Source organism: Lagenorhynchus albirostris, chromosome 6 (genome assembly GCF_949774975.1).
Source record: "Lagenorhynchus albirostris chromosome 6, mLagAlb1.1, whole genome shotgun sequence".
NCBI lineage: Eukaryota > Metazoa > Chordata > Mammalia > Artiodactyla > Delphinidae > Lagenorhynchus > Lagenorhynchus albirostris.
In genome coordinates, this window is record NC_083100.1 from 72,345,960 (window position 1) to 72,358,156 (window position 12,197).

A 12,197-nucleotide genomic window follows, 5' to 3' on the forward strand; every position below is an offset into this window, starting at 1 on the left:
AATGTCTGTTTAGGTCTTCTGCCCATTTTTGGATTGGGTTGTTTGTTTTGTTAATATTGAGCTGAATGAGCTGTTTATATATTTTGGCAATTAATCCTTTGTCCATTGATTTGTTTGCAAGTATTTTCTCCCATTCTGAGGGTCGTCTTTTTGTCTTGTTTGTAGTTTCCTTTGCTTTGCAAAAGCTTTTAAGTTTCATTAGGTCCCATTTATTTATTTGTGTTTTTATTTCCATTACTCTAGGAGGTGGATCAAAAAAGATCTTGCTGTGATTCATGTTAAAGAGTGTCCTTCCTATGTTCTCCTCTAAGACTTTTATAGTGTCCGGTCTTACATTTAGGTCTCTAATCCATTTTGAGTTTATTTTTGTGTATGGTGTTAGGGAGTGTTCTAATGTCATTCTTTTACATGTAGCTGTCTAGTTTTCCCAGCACCACTTATTTAAGAGGCTGTCTTTTCTCCATTGTATATCCTTGCCTCCTTTGTCATAGATTAGTTGACCATAGGTATGTGGGTGTATCTCTGGGCTTTCTATCCTGTTCCATTGATCTATATTTCTGTTTTTGTGCCAGTACCATGTTTTCTTGATTACTGTAGCTTTGTAGTATAGTCTGAAGTCACGGAGTCTGATTCCTCCAGCTCCGTTTTTTTCCCTCAAGACCACTTTGGCTATTCAGGGTCTTTTGTGTCTCCAAACAAATTTTAAGATTTTTTGTTCTAGTTCTGTAAAAAAAAAAATGCCATTGGTAATTTGATAGGGATTGCATTGAATCTGTAGATTGCTTTTGGTAGTATAGTCATTTTCACAATATTGATTCTTCCAATCCAAGAACATGGTATATCTCTCCATCTGTTTGTATCATCTTTAATTTCTTTCATCAGTATTTTATAGTTTTCTACATACAGGTCTTTTGTCTCCCTGGGTAGGTTTATTCCTAGGTATTTTATTCTTTTTGTTGCAATGGTAAATGGGAGTGTTTCCTTAATTTCTCTTTCAGATTTTTCATCATTAGTGTATAGGAATGCAAGAGATTTCTGTGCATTAATTTTATATCCTGCAACTTTACCAAATTCATTGATTAGCTCTAGTAGTTTTCTGGTGGCATCTTTATGATTATTTATGTATAGTATCATGTCATCTGCAAACAGTGACAGTTTTACTTCTTCTTTTCCAGGACATTGAAATATTTTGATGAACATTTATTTTGTTTGGTGGAAAGAAATGTTCATTTCCAAGAGATGCTTGCTTTATTTTCATTTATGAATATAGTAGATTAGTTTCTTTGCAACTCAAGAACATTTTAATGCTTTCTAAGTAAGACAGGTGGTGGGGGTAGGGAGAAGAGAATGTTGTTGATTCATCCAAGAGTAAATCTGAAATTTACTTAAAAGCTCTAGGAGATCTGTCAAGACTTTCTGAAGGGTTAGTATATGACACCATAAATAGCTTGCCCTCATATCTCTGCTTCATCAAGCTCCTCTACTTGGACTGAAATATGGAGTCACTCCCAACATCAGAAAAGCTATTTCTAGTTTCTGTCTGGAAATATAACTTCACCATGTTGACCAGGGTGAAATCAAAGAAACTATCAGATGTCTCCTCAATCCACTAATTATATTGCAGTCCTCTTTTCTCCATTTTTATACTTTCTTGTTCAAGTAGAGGAAAGCAACAGGATAGGCTGGGTTATGCTACAGTCACAATATTAAAATCTCAGTGGCTGAAGATATCAAAATTTGTTCCTTGTTCGTTCTCTTCAGCCTTCATGAGTCAGCAGGACACTCTTCTCATTACAGTCATTGAACCCAAGCTGAGAGAAACCACCACCTTGAATGTTGCCAGTCATCACATCAAAGGAAAAAACCTTGTACTGGCAGTTTCAAATATGTATCACTTTTGCTCACAACTCAATAGCTAGAACCAGTCCCATGGCCCCAGGCAACCGAAAGTGGACCTTGAAGGGCAATCCTACCATGTACTGAAAAGGGAAGCACCAACAAGAGTTGGCAAATTGCACTGACATTAGAGAACCAGCATCACTGAATGCCTGTTATATACCAGCTGTGTGTCACAGCACTTGTGTTATCTAATTCTCAAAACAAATTTTGATATTAACTTTAATTTTCAGATGAGAAATCTGAGGCTTACACAGGTCAAGTAATTTGTCCAAGAGTCCCATCAAATATGTAGATTTGATTTCAGTTTCATCTGATTCCAGAATCTGAGCTTTTTCTATTATTTCCCCAAGCCTCCTAGTACAACATGTTCAGCTGCTCACAACCTCACAACCTTGAGGGTTCGAGTGGAATAGTGGGGTAGGGAATGGAGAGAAGGGTAGGGTTTATTGTTAAGAAATACTTTTCTCCACAAAGCCAAATGGTCCATATTTCTGTGGCCTCATTAGTACCACGAGGGGACCAAACAAAGTAACCTAACCAAGGATCTGAAATTGAACCCACCAGAACAGAAACAAAAAATGACTAAAACGAGATTGTGGAAAAGGAGATACTAAGGATGCCAAGTGCATCAGTGCCATCAAATTGAGAGGCAGCATCATGCTATTTCTTTTCCTCAAAAACCTTCAAGGGATCCCTTCAGAATGCCTCGCATTACCCAGGGTGAAGCCCCATTTTTTTTTTTGCGGTACGCGGGCCTCTCACTGCTGTGGCCTCTCCCGTTGCGGAGCACAGGCTCCGGACGCACAGGCTCAGCGGCCATGGCTCACGGGCCCAGCCGCTCCGCGGCATGGGGGATCTTCCCGGACCGGGACACGAACCCGTGTCCCCTGCATTGGCAGGCGGACTCTCAACCACTGCGCCACCAGGGAAGCCCTGAAGCCCCATTTTTTTAAGGAGCTCTCTTGGCTGTTCCATAATTCTCAACCTTAATCCATAAGATTATTTACAGTTTAGGGAAGTTCATTAAAAGCATTATGTATATATCAATATTATTGCTCTGAATATACGAATGCTGACAGGGATTCACATTTTGACTTGAAGTATGTACTCAAGCATGCCTGCGATACGGATTCTATCTAGAAGTCTCAGGCAAAGCACGGTTGTGTACCATAGAACTGCTTCTACGAGGGATGTAATTTTCAGTAAGGAGAGAATGATCCTTTAAGCTTTTAAAATGGTTTTTTCACTGTGACTCATTTCTACTCAATTGTTAATGGTAAGACCTTAAGTATTCAACAAAAGTTGAAGATGTGGATATGATATAGCTAGATTTTGATTTCTCTAAGTACACACTAAAAAAAACCCTCTAAACTTGAAGCCATATAATTCCTCCTGTTGTGAAGACTGTACCTAAAAATGCTTGTGATGTTATATTACATGTAAAAGGCAGTCCTTACACTTTTACAACACCATTGGTTCTAGAGCTGCTGGGCAGCCAGTTCTCACCAGCTTCAATATAGCAACCTGGAGTGCTTGCACGGGTCAATGCCCCAGCTCACCTCTGATTAGGTCTATTTTTTTTTTTTTTTTTTTTGCGGTACGCAGGCCTCTCACTGTTGTGGCCTCTCCCGTTGCGGAGCACAGGCTCCGGACGCGCAGGCTCAGCGGCCATGGCTCACGGGCCCAGCCGCTCCGCGGCATGTGGGATCCTCCCGGACCAGGGCACAAACCCGTGTCCCCTGCATTGGCAGGCGGACCCTCAACCACTGCGCCACCAGGGAAACCCTAATTAGGTCTATTTTAGCAACACTTGTGTGTGTTATAGATTACAGATGATCCCCACCCCGCCCCCGCCTCTCAATTTTTCTTTAGTATTACTTTTATAACACTTTTATGACAAAATGTTTTTTTTATTTGAAAAGTGCATTTACAGTAAGAGATCAAATACTGCAGATTACACACTCCTATATTACTATTTTTTTAATGGAAATCACTATGAAGATAGAGTATCAAAGACTCAGAATCATACTCTTAAAATAATCAGTAAGGCATGGAAGTCAAAACTCAATTTTAAGAGGAATGTCCTAGAGTTGAGGGTCAACCCCGCCTTATAACAGCCAAAATTTAAGTCACCTGAATAAACAGAGAGACAAGAAGCAAAGGGCAACCTGAACTCTGCAAACTCTCATATTTAAAAGAAGAAACAGAAGAGGTAATTCCAATTGACCCCTTGTGTTTTATGGGTTTTGCATCTCTGGGAAGGTTAAGATGACAGCCCATTCTAAACACACGTCCATTTACATTAGCAGCCTTTTCTATGGGTGACTTAAGTTCATATTTGAAACATTCCAACAGAGAAACAGAAAAGACATCAAAGGACCAAATAAAGCCACACAAACATGGGAATTTGAAAGCCAGTTTATTTGGACTTTATCTCACTGTTATTTGCCCATCACAATCCAAATGAGACCATAAAACAGTCAGTATACGAAAGACCTGCTTTTCATAGTCATAACGGTATAGATCTGGACTATCTTTGGGGAATGTTACAGTGGATGTTTTGGTTGTGTTAGCAAAGGGGACTAGGGGAGGATGTTGGGACAATTATTTTACTAACATATTTTAAATGTCTCAAATAGGTGTCAAGTTCCTGTCTGAACACTAATTAAGCCTGGATACTAAAAATGAATAAGAACTGGTTGAGAGCAGTTTTTATACTACGTGGGTGGTTAACCGAAATGGTCATGACTGGAATGGCCCTGAACACCCCAACTTTGATGATGTAATTCAAGTTGAACAGTTTAACTTTCCAGAGGCAGACAGTCTAGGTCTAGCTAGATTCCTTTGTCTTAGCCTAACATTCTCTTTTTGATGACTTTTCCCCTTCTTCTCTTACGCTCCTTCCTCCCTTGATGGTATCATTACATATGGAAAATTACAGATGTTTAGTTTATATAACAGGCAAGATTAATATTTACTTTTTAAAAAATCTGGTACATGGATAAAATCCATATAACAGCACATACAATACTCACATAAAAAACTCTGGGGCCCTTAACTTTTGTAACGGCTAAGGAATGTTTTTAAATGGAGAGGAAGAAATGATGAGAATGTTTGCTCCAGGATGCAGACATCAGTTCCCTGGTGCCATTAGCTCAAAAAGAATTAAATGTAACTATGAACAGGGGAAGTTGTTAAGTCAATGGTATTTTTTTAGGAACTTCTTACTTTGCAACCTGGCTAGACTGATTTTCTGGGTTTGTCCAAGGACTGCAGAGATAAAAAATGATGTGAACAGAAGATAAAAACTGAAGTTCTAATGGGTACAACCCAGAGGAAGGCTGTGGAGTTGATGAGAAAGAAGCAGATGTTAAATACTTACTTAACTTCTTTAACGGTGTCTTAACTAGTGGCATTACCATTAATCAAAGCTGCCAATTTAAGTACTGGTTCTTTAAGAAAAAAATCAGAAAGGGTCCTTTGTCCTTTGTTAACACAAACATAAATATTTGTACAACAGAGAGAAATGCCCTTCTGTGGTTTTCTCCTTTCAGGGATGACTGGATAATATTTAGTTAGAAAAACATAATGATCGATGACTGGCAAAGTTTTATGTTTTATATCACTGAGAGGAGATATTTTTATATTTTTGGCTTGTTTATATGTGCAGTCACCAGTACTAGTCATTGAGTTTCTTACATGCTTTTTGAAATATGTATTATTCTTTCTAGGTCTAGCCAATGTGAGCTAGTACTTTTCCATAAAGGTTGCCCTTTTCAACTTAAAGTTTTTTAATTTAAAAATCATAAATGCAGGGCTTCCCTGGTGGCGCAGTTGTTAAGAGTCCGCCTGCCGATGCAGGGGACGCGGGTTCGTGCCCTGGTCTGAGAAGATCCCACATGCCGCGGAGCGGCTGGACCTGTGAGCCATGGCCGCTGGGCCTGTGCGTCCGGAGCCTGTGCTCCGCAATGGGAGAGGCCACAGCAGTGAGAGGCCCATGTACCGCAAAAAAAAAAAAAAAAAAAAGAAAAATCATACATGCTAATTATAAAAATATAAACAATGGAGAGGAATATAAAAAAAATTTTAGAGTAAAATTTTTACAGTAACTTGTTCTCCGTTACCCTTCTCCTCTTCATACTCATTTTAGCTATCTGTTGCTGCATAAAAAATTATCCCCCCCCAAAAAAAAACTATCCCCAAAATGTAATGGCCTAAAACAATAAATATTTATTATCTCACACAGCTTCTGTGGGTCAGTAATCTAAAGTGGCTTAGCTGGGTGGTTCTCAGCTCAGAGTCTTTCACAAATTGCGATCATGGAGCCAGCAGGATTGCAGTCATCTGAAGGCTTGACTGGGGTTGCAAGATCTGCTAACAAGGTAGGATCCACCCACACACCTGGCAAGCTAGTGCTGGTTGTTGGCAGGAGGCCTCAGTTCTTTACCACGCGGACCTTACCACAGGGCTGCTGGGTGTTTTCACAAGGTGGAAGCTAGTTATGCCCAGGGTGAGTGATCCAAAAGATGGCAAGGAGGAGGCTGAAAGTCTTGTATGACCTAATCTCGGGAATCACACACAGACACACACCAAATCCAAGCCACACTCAAGGGGAGGGAAATTGGTCCTCACTTTTGGAGATAGGAGTACTGAAGTACTTGTAGACATACTTTAGAACTACCATAGTGCTCCTATTCTTTAAAGGATAATCACTGTTAATATATTGTTATATAATGTTTTAGACATTTTTCTATGCACATACAAATACATATATGAGGTACATATGAATGTATATCTATTACATATACATGTTTTACATATATTTATAGTTGTTTAGAAAATGCTATGAATATTATTTTAAAAATTTTTATTCATTACATAATATGTTAAGGATATCATTTCTCCTTGTAACACATAGCTCATTCTTTTTAATAGCTGCATAGCATTTCATTAGATACTAATAACATAATTTATTTAATCATTCCCCAAAGATGTACATTTGGGTTGTCTACAGTTTTTTTGTTACTATGAATAATATTGCAGTACACATCCTGGTACATAAAACCTTGCCTGCTTATTTAAGTATTTCTGCATGATACATTCTTATAAATGGAATTGCTGTATCAAAACATTTCTGCTTTTACTATTTTGATAGGTACTATCAAATTGCCCTTCAAAAGTTTCCTTTCTATGCACAGTTACATTACTCTTACTCATCCTCTCTGTTTACCGATTATTCCTACTGCCTGTGGTATCTGTGCAGAATTTTCTCATCTCTGGTGTCTTTTAGCTTTTCCAACACCTAATTTGTATTTCTCATGAAATGTTTCTGAGATAATCTAATTATCTACCTAATCACCGTTCCATTATTCCTGTTTGGGCAGATCTGTTTCTCCAGGCCATCCCATATATCTCGGCCCTACAGCTTGGCTGTCCTTGAATCAAGCAACCACTTCTGGCAGAATCGGCTGTGGACTGGGGGTGGGAGATGGGTCAGGAGATACCATTAAACAAACCCTGTCTGAAGAACCACCCAGGGCTACTTTTCTACCATGAGGCTGTGAGTATGGTAAGTATTCAGAGGTATGACTAGCCCTTTAGAGTGATTTTACCTAAGACACTCAAACCTTAGAGACTCAATGACCCATGAGAATAGCGGAAATAATTAGATGTCTTCCACCTGTTACATAGGATTGTTATGAGCATGAAATAAAATACTGTAAATTGTAATGCACTGCGTGAAATGAAACAACTAGCAAAAGCCGTGGCATATACTAGATGCTCCATCAACAGTGGTGTAACAAGATGCTGTACAGTGCCCAGTACTAAAATGATCTATTCAGGCCCACCAGAGCAGGAAGCACCACTCAGCCTTAGTCTGGGGCACTACCAGGCACTGGGGCTGCTGGCAGGGCGAGCTGACGGTGCCCGTCAGAAGAGCTGTCAAGTCTGCTGTCATTCCTGCCCAGACCGCCTGGGAACAAGTGGGGGACTTTTGGCAGGAGGTGTGGGGGGCTGCAGAGTCCTTGAGGAGAGGCTATTCCCTCTTCTCACCAACCAGGGAAGAGAAGGTACTTCCTCTTCCTGAAGCACCGGGAGGGAAGCTTCACGTGTGTGTGTGTGTGACCACATCCATTCCTGCTCCACCGAGTCAGGGACATGTGAAAGTGTCTCGTGTGAAGCTGTCAGTGCTGGAACTAGCAGAGATCCCGCCGACACCCCGTATGGAAAAAGGGGTGGGAGGAGGATGATGGAGTCGAGAAAGAACAGACGGTCTTTTTTTTGTTTTTAAGTTTCCCCTAAAGTTAAAATTTTTAATTAAAAAGACTATTATTTTCCTTCTTAAAACTCTCTTTTTATGGTAAAATATAGACATAGACAGAAAAAAACATTAAATGTTCCACTTAATGAGTTATCAAAGAAATATCTGTGTAACTATCACTCAGGTCAATAAATAAAACATTGCCAACACCCCAGCCCTCTCCACCTGTGTCTCTTCAAAATCAGAAAACCCTCCCTCCCCCAAAACGTAACCATGACTTGACCTTTATAATAATCATACTCTTGGTCTTTTTTTTTTGAAAAAAAATTTAAGCTTGCATCCCAAACATTATACTTCAGTATGGCTTGTTTGGGGAATTTATATAAATGGAATCACACAGTGTGGATATACATCAATTTGTATATTTATGCTACTGTTGATGGGCATTTGGTTTGTTTCCAATTCAGGACTATTATTAACATGTTGCTGTAAACATTCTTTTTTTTTAATTTTTGAATTAAAAAAAATTTTTTTTATACAGCAGTTTCTTATTAGTCATCAATTTTATACACATCAGTGTATACATGTCAATCCCAATCTCCCAGTTCATCACACCACCACCACCGCCCCCCGCCGCTTTCCCCCCTTGGTGTCCATATGTTTGTTCTCTACATCTGTGTCTCAATTTCTGCCCTGCAAACCGGTTCATCTGTACCATTTTGCTAGGTTCCACATGCTGCTGTAAACATTCTTATACATGATTACGGGTGTGTATGTATACATTTCTTTAGGGTGTATAGCTAGGAGTGGAATTGTTGGGTGATAGAGTATGGGAATTCTCAACTGGACTATAGAATGTTTTCCAAGTGGATTCCCAATGTACATTACCACAAGCAGTTTAGGAGAGTTCTCTATGCTTCGCATCTAAAATGATCATTTTTCATTCTGAGATAATGTACTTCTGTATGAAAAAGACCTTTTAAAAAAAAAGTGATAAAAATGATAATGGTAGAATTAACAGATTACTCTTTCTAAATGGCTTTACGTGGTAAAATAAAGATCTAATAGTTCCATTTAGGCCCTATTTCCCGCCTGAAATCTTACTGGATCATGACATCCCAAATGCTAGAAACCACTGTCTCACATAACATGATATAGATTGTTCCTAATTATTATTTTCACATCAAAAACCACTTGATACGTATAGCAGCCAGCCTCCAAGATGGCCCCCAGTGAACCTTCTCTCTTGGTATTCATGCTTTTGTGTAGACGTTCCACAATGAATATGGGCTGGTTTTGTGACCAATGGAAGTGTCAGTGTATCAGTTCATAAGCTAGGTCATAGAAGGCAATGCTGCTTCAGTGTTCGGTCTTTTGGATCAATCACTCTGGGGGAAGTCAGCCACCATGTGTGAGGATGCTCAAGCGGCCCTGTGGACAGGCCCACAGAGAAAAGACCAATTTACCAACGCCAACTTGCTAACCAAGTGAGTGAGCCACCTTGAACAAACTTCTACCTCAGTCAAGCCTTCAGATGATTTTAGTCCTCCAGCCTTTGAATTTTCCAGCTAGACCCCAGAAATCATAAAGTAGAGACAAGCTATCCCCCTGTGCCCTCTCTGAATCCCTGATCCACAGAAACCATGAGATAATACAGGATTATTGTTGTTTTAAGCCACCAAATTTTGGGATGATTTGTTATGCAGGAGATAATTAACATACACATGATCACCTAGAAAATATACTCGGCCAAAATTGGAACCTGCCTCTGATAATGCCTCTATATTTAAACACAGGTTTAGAAGAAGTAGAGGTGACAAAGCAACTTGTTGAATAAATGTGCACAGGGATGCAAACAGCAAAAATCCAGAATATAGGAAATTCTACAGCATAAATGACCCAACTCCTTCAGCTAGTAAATTGGAAAAAAAAAAAAAAAGATGAGAAAGGGAACCCATAAATTAAAAGGGACTTACAAGGTATGATAGATTGTATTACTCCCAGTATTTGCTGTCCTCTCCTGTGGGAGACTTATTCTTCCCTTCTCCCCTCTGACATTGGCTTTGGCCATGTGACACTCTTTGACCAATGAAATGTGAGCAGATGTGATGGTTGCTACTTCTGAGCAGAAGTTTTAAAAGTCATTGTGTTTCAACCATTCATCATTTCCATCTGCCAGGAAGTGGGTGTATCCCAAATAGGGACTGTTTCTTCAGCCCATGGCCAAGAGTGAAGAGGATGCAGAGCTGACTCACAGTGGAAATTCACGTGAGCAGGAAAGAAACCCAAGTTGTCATAAGCTACTGTGATTTTGGAGCTGTTTGCTACCACAGCATAACCTAGTATAATCTGATTCATGCAATAAATGTTTTAATCAAATACAAAAGATAAACCTGGTTAGGATTCCAATTTATGAGACCACTGTAGAAATTTGAATATGGACTAGATATTTAATGATAATTAAGAATTGCTATTTATTTTACAGGTATGTTGACGGTACTGCAGTTTTTTAAGTTTTAAGATTTAGACCTTTATTTATTTATTTATTTTTGGCTGCGTCGGGTCTTAGTTGTGGCACGCGGGATCTTTCGTTGCGGCGTGCAGGCTCTTTGTTGTGGTGCGCAGGCTTCTCTCTAGTTGTGGCGCATGGGCTTCTCTCTAGTTATAGTGCATGGGCTCCAGAGCGCCCGGGCTCAGTAGTTGCAGCATGTGGGCTTAGTTGCCCCGTGGCATGTGGGATCCTAGTTCCCTGACCAGGGATCGAACCCGCGTCCTCTGCATTGGAAGGCGGATTCTTAACCACTGGACCACCAGGGAAACCCCTGCAGTTATGTTTAACACAACAAAAATAGTTCTTTTATTTTAGACACATGGTCCAGGGGAAAGGGAAGGTAGGTTAGGGTATAACTTAGTCATGAGTTGTTAATTGTTGAGCTGGGTGTTGAGAACATGACAGTTTATCATACTATTCTTTCTACTTTTGTTAATGTAGCATACTATTCTCTCTACTTTTGTTAATGCTTAGAAATTTTCATAATAAAAAGTAAAAAAAAAAAACAGTCTATCAACTTGAGTCCCAGAGTTGTCCCTCGACTCCCCAAGGTGTACAGAAAATATGGGAGCTGAGAAGATGGAGTTGATCAATTAAGTTTAGTGAGTAAGTAAATAAGGGAGGTGTTTGGAGAAGGTCTCAGGAACAAGACATCAAAACTGATTTTCAGTGAGGAAGATGTTTCTTCGGGAGCATTATATCAGGTTAGAGCAATATCAGGGTAAGATTTGGTGCGCTGGAGAGGGGTGGGGGGCTCTGAAGGTATCAGCTTCCACCACAAGTATGAAAGGGAACGGGTGTGCCTTAAGTAGAACTGTTATCTCTTCTCTGTCTATGAGCTAAAATCAAACGTAGTATCTGTCTTACCAATTAAAGCACCTGATGCATTCTTTATCTGTGTATTGGGCATTAATGTTTGGAGTTAGGAGATGAATTGGTAGCTTAATTAATCGGCTCCACGCCTCAGCTTGGAATTGCATTACTTCCAGGAACGGTGCCTTCCTTTTGAGTTAATGACAGATTGTTTTCTATTGTTCCCCTTGCCTCCTACGAAGTGTTCTAATTCACGTTTTTTTTTTTCTAATTCACTCTTAAAGAGGCTCCAGACTACATTTCCACCATTTGTACTGCAAGGATAGGATTTCCTGTAAGTGGAGTAGACGAAATAGCTGAGCTTGAGCCATCTTGCCAGTTTCACATCCAAGAGGATGTTAGACAAGAGGACCACTTGGGCTGAGGGAGAGAAGAGGCTGAGCCTGAGCCAGACCCTGTGTCAGGAGACTGTGGGCCGGGACATGTGACTTAGGGAGAGCCAACACAGGCAGCTCTAGAGGGGGAAGAAAATTTGTTGGCGTTAGAGAAGCAGCGGCAACCTCAGTGGTAGCACCTACTGCCCCCTGTCCAAAGGAGCCAAGGGAGGAGATTCTCATTTCACCCTCCAAACTGAGGGTGCTTCTGTCTGGGAAAGGGGGAGAAGACGGGGGT

At 40.1% G+C, this 12,197-nt stretch overlaps 1 non-coding gene across 1 annotated transcript; it reads left to right on the forward strand.

Annotated features, from left to right (window-relative positions):
- Positions 1-11,531: 11,531 nt before the first annotated feature.
- LOC132522498 (U2 spliceosomal RNA) lies at positions 11,532-11,717 on the forward strand. The gene has a single exon (XR_009541240.1). It is a non-coding gene; the product is annotated as a U2 spliceosomal RNA (small nuclear RNA).
- The last annotated feature ends 480 nt before the right edge of the window (positions 11,718-12,197 follow it).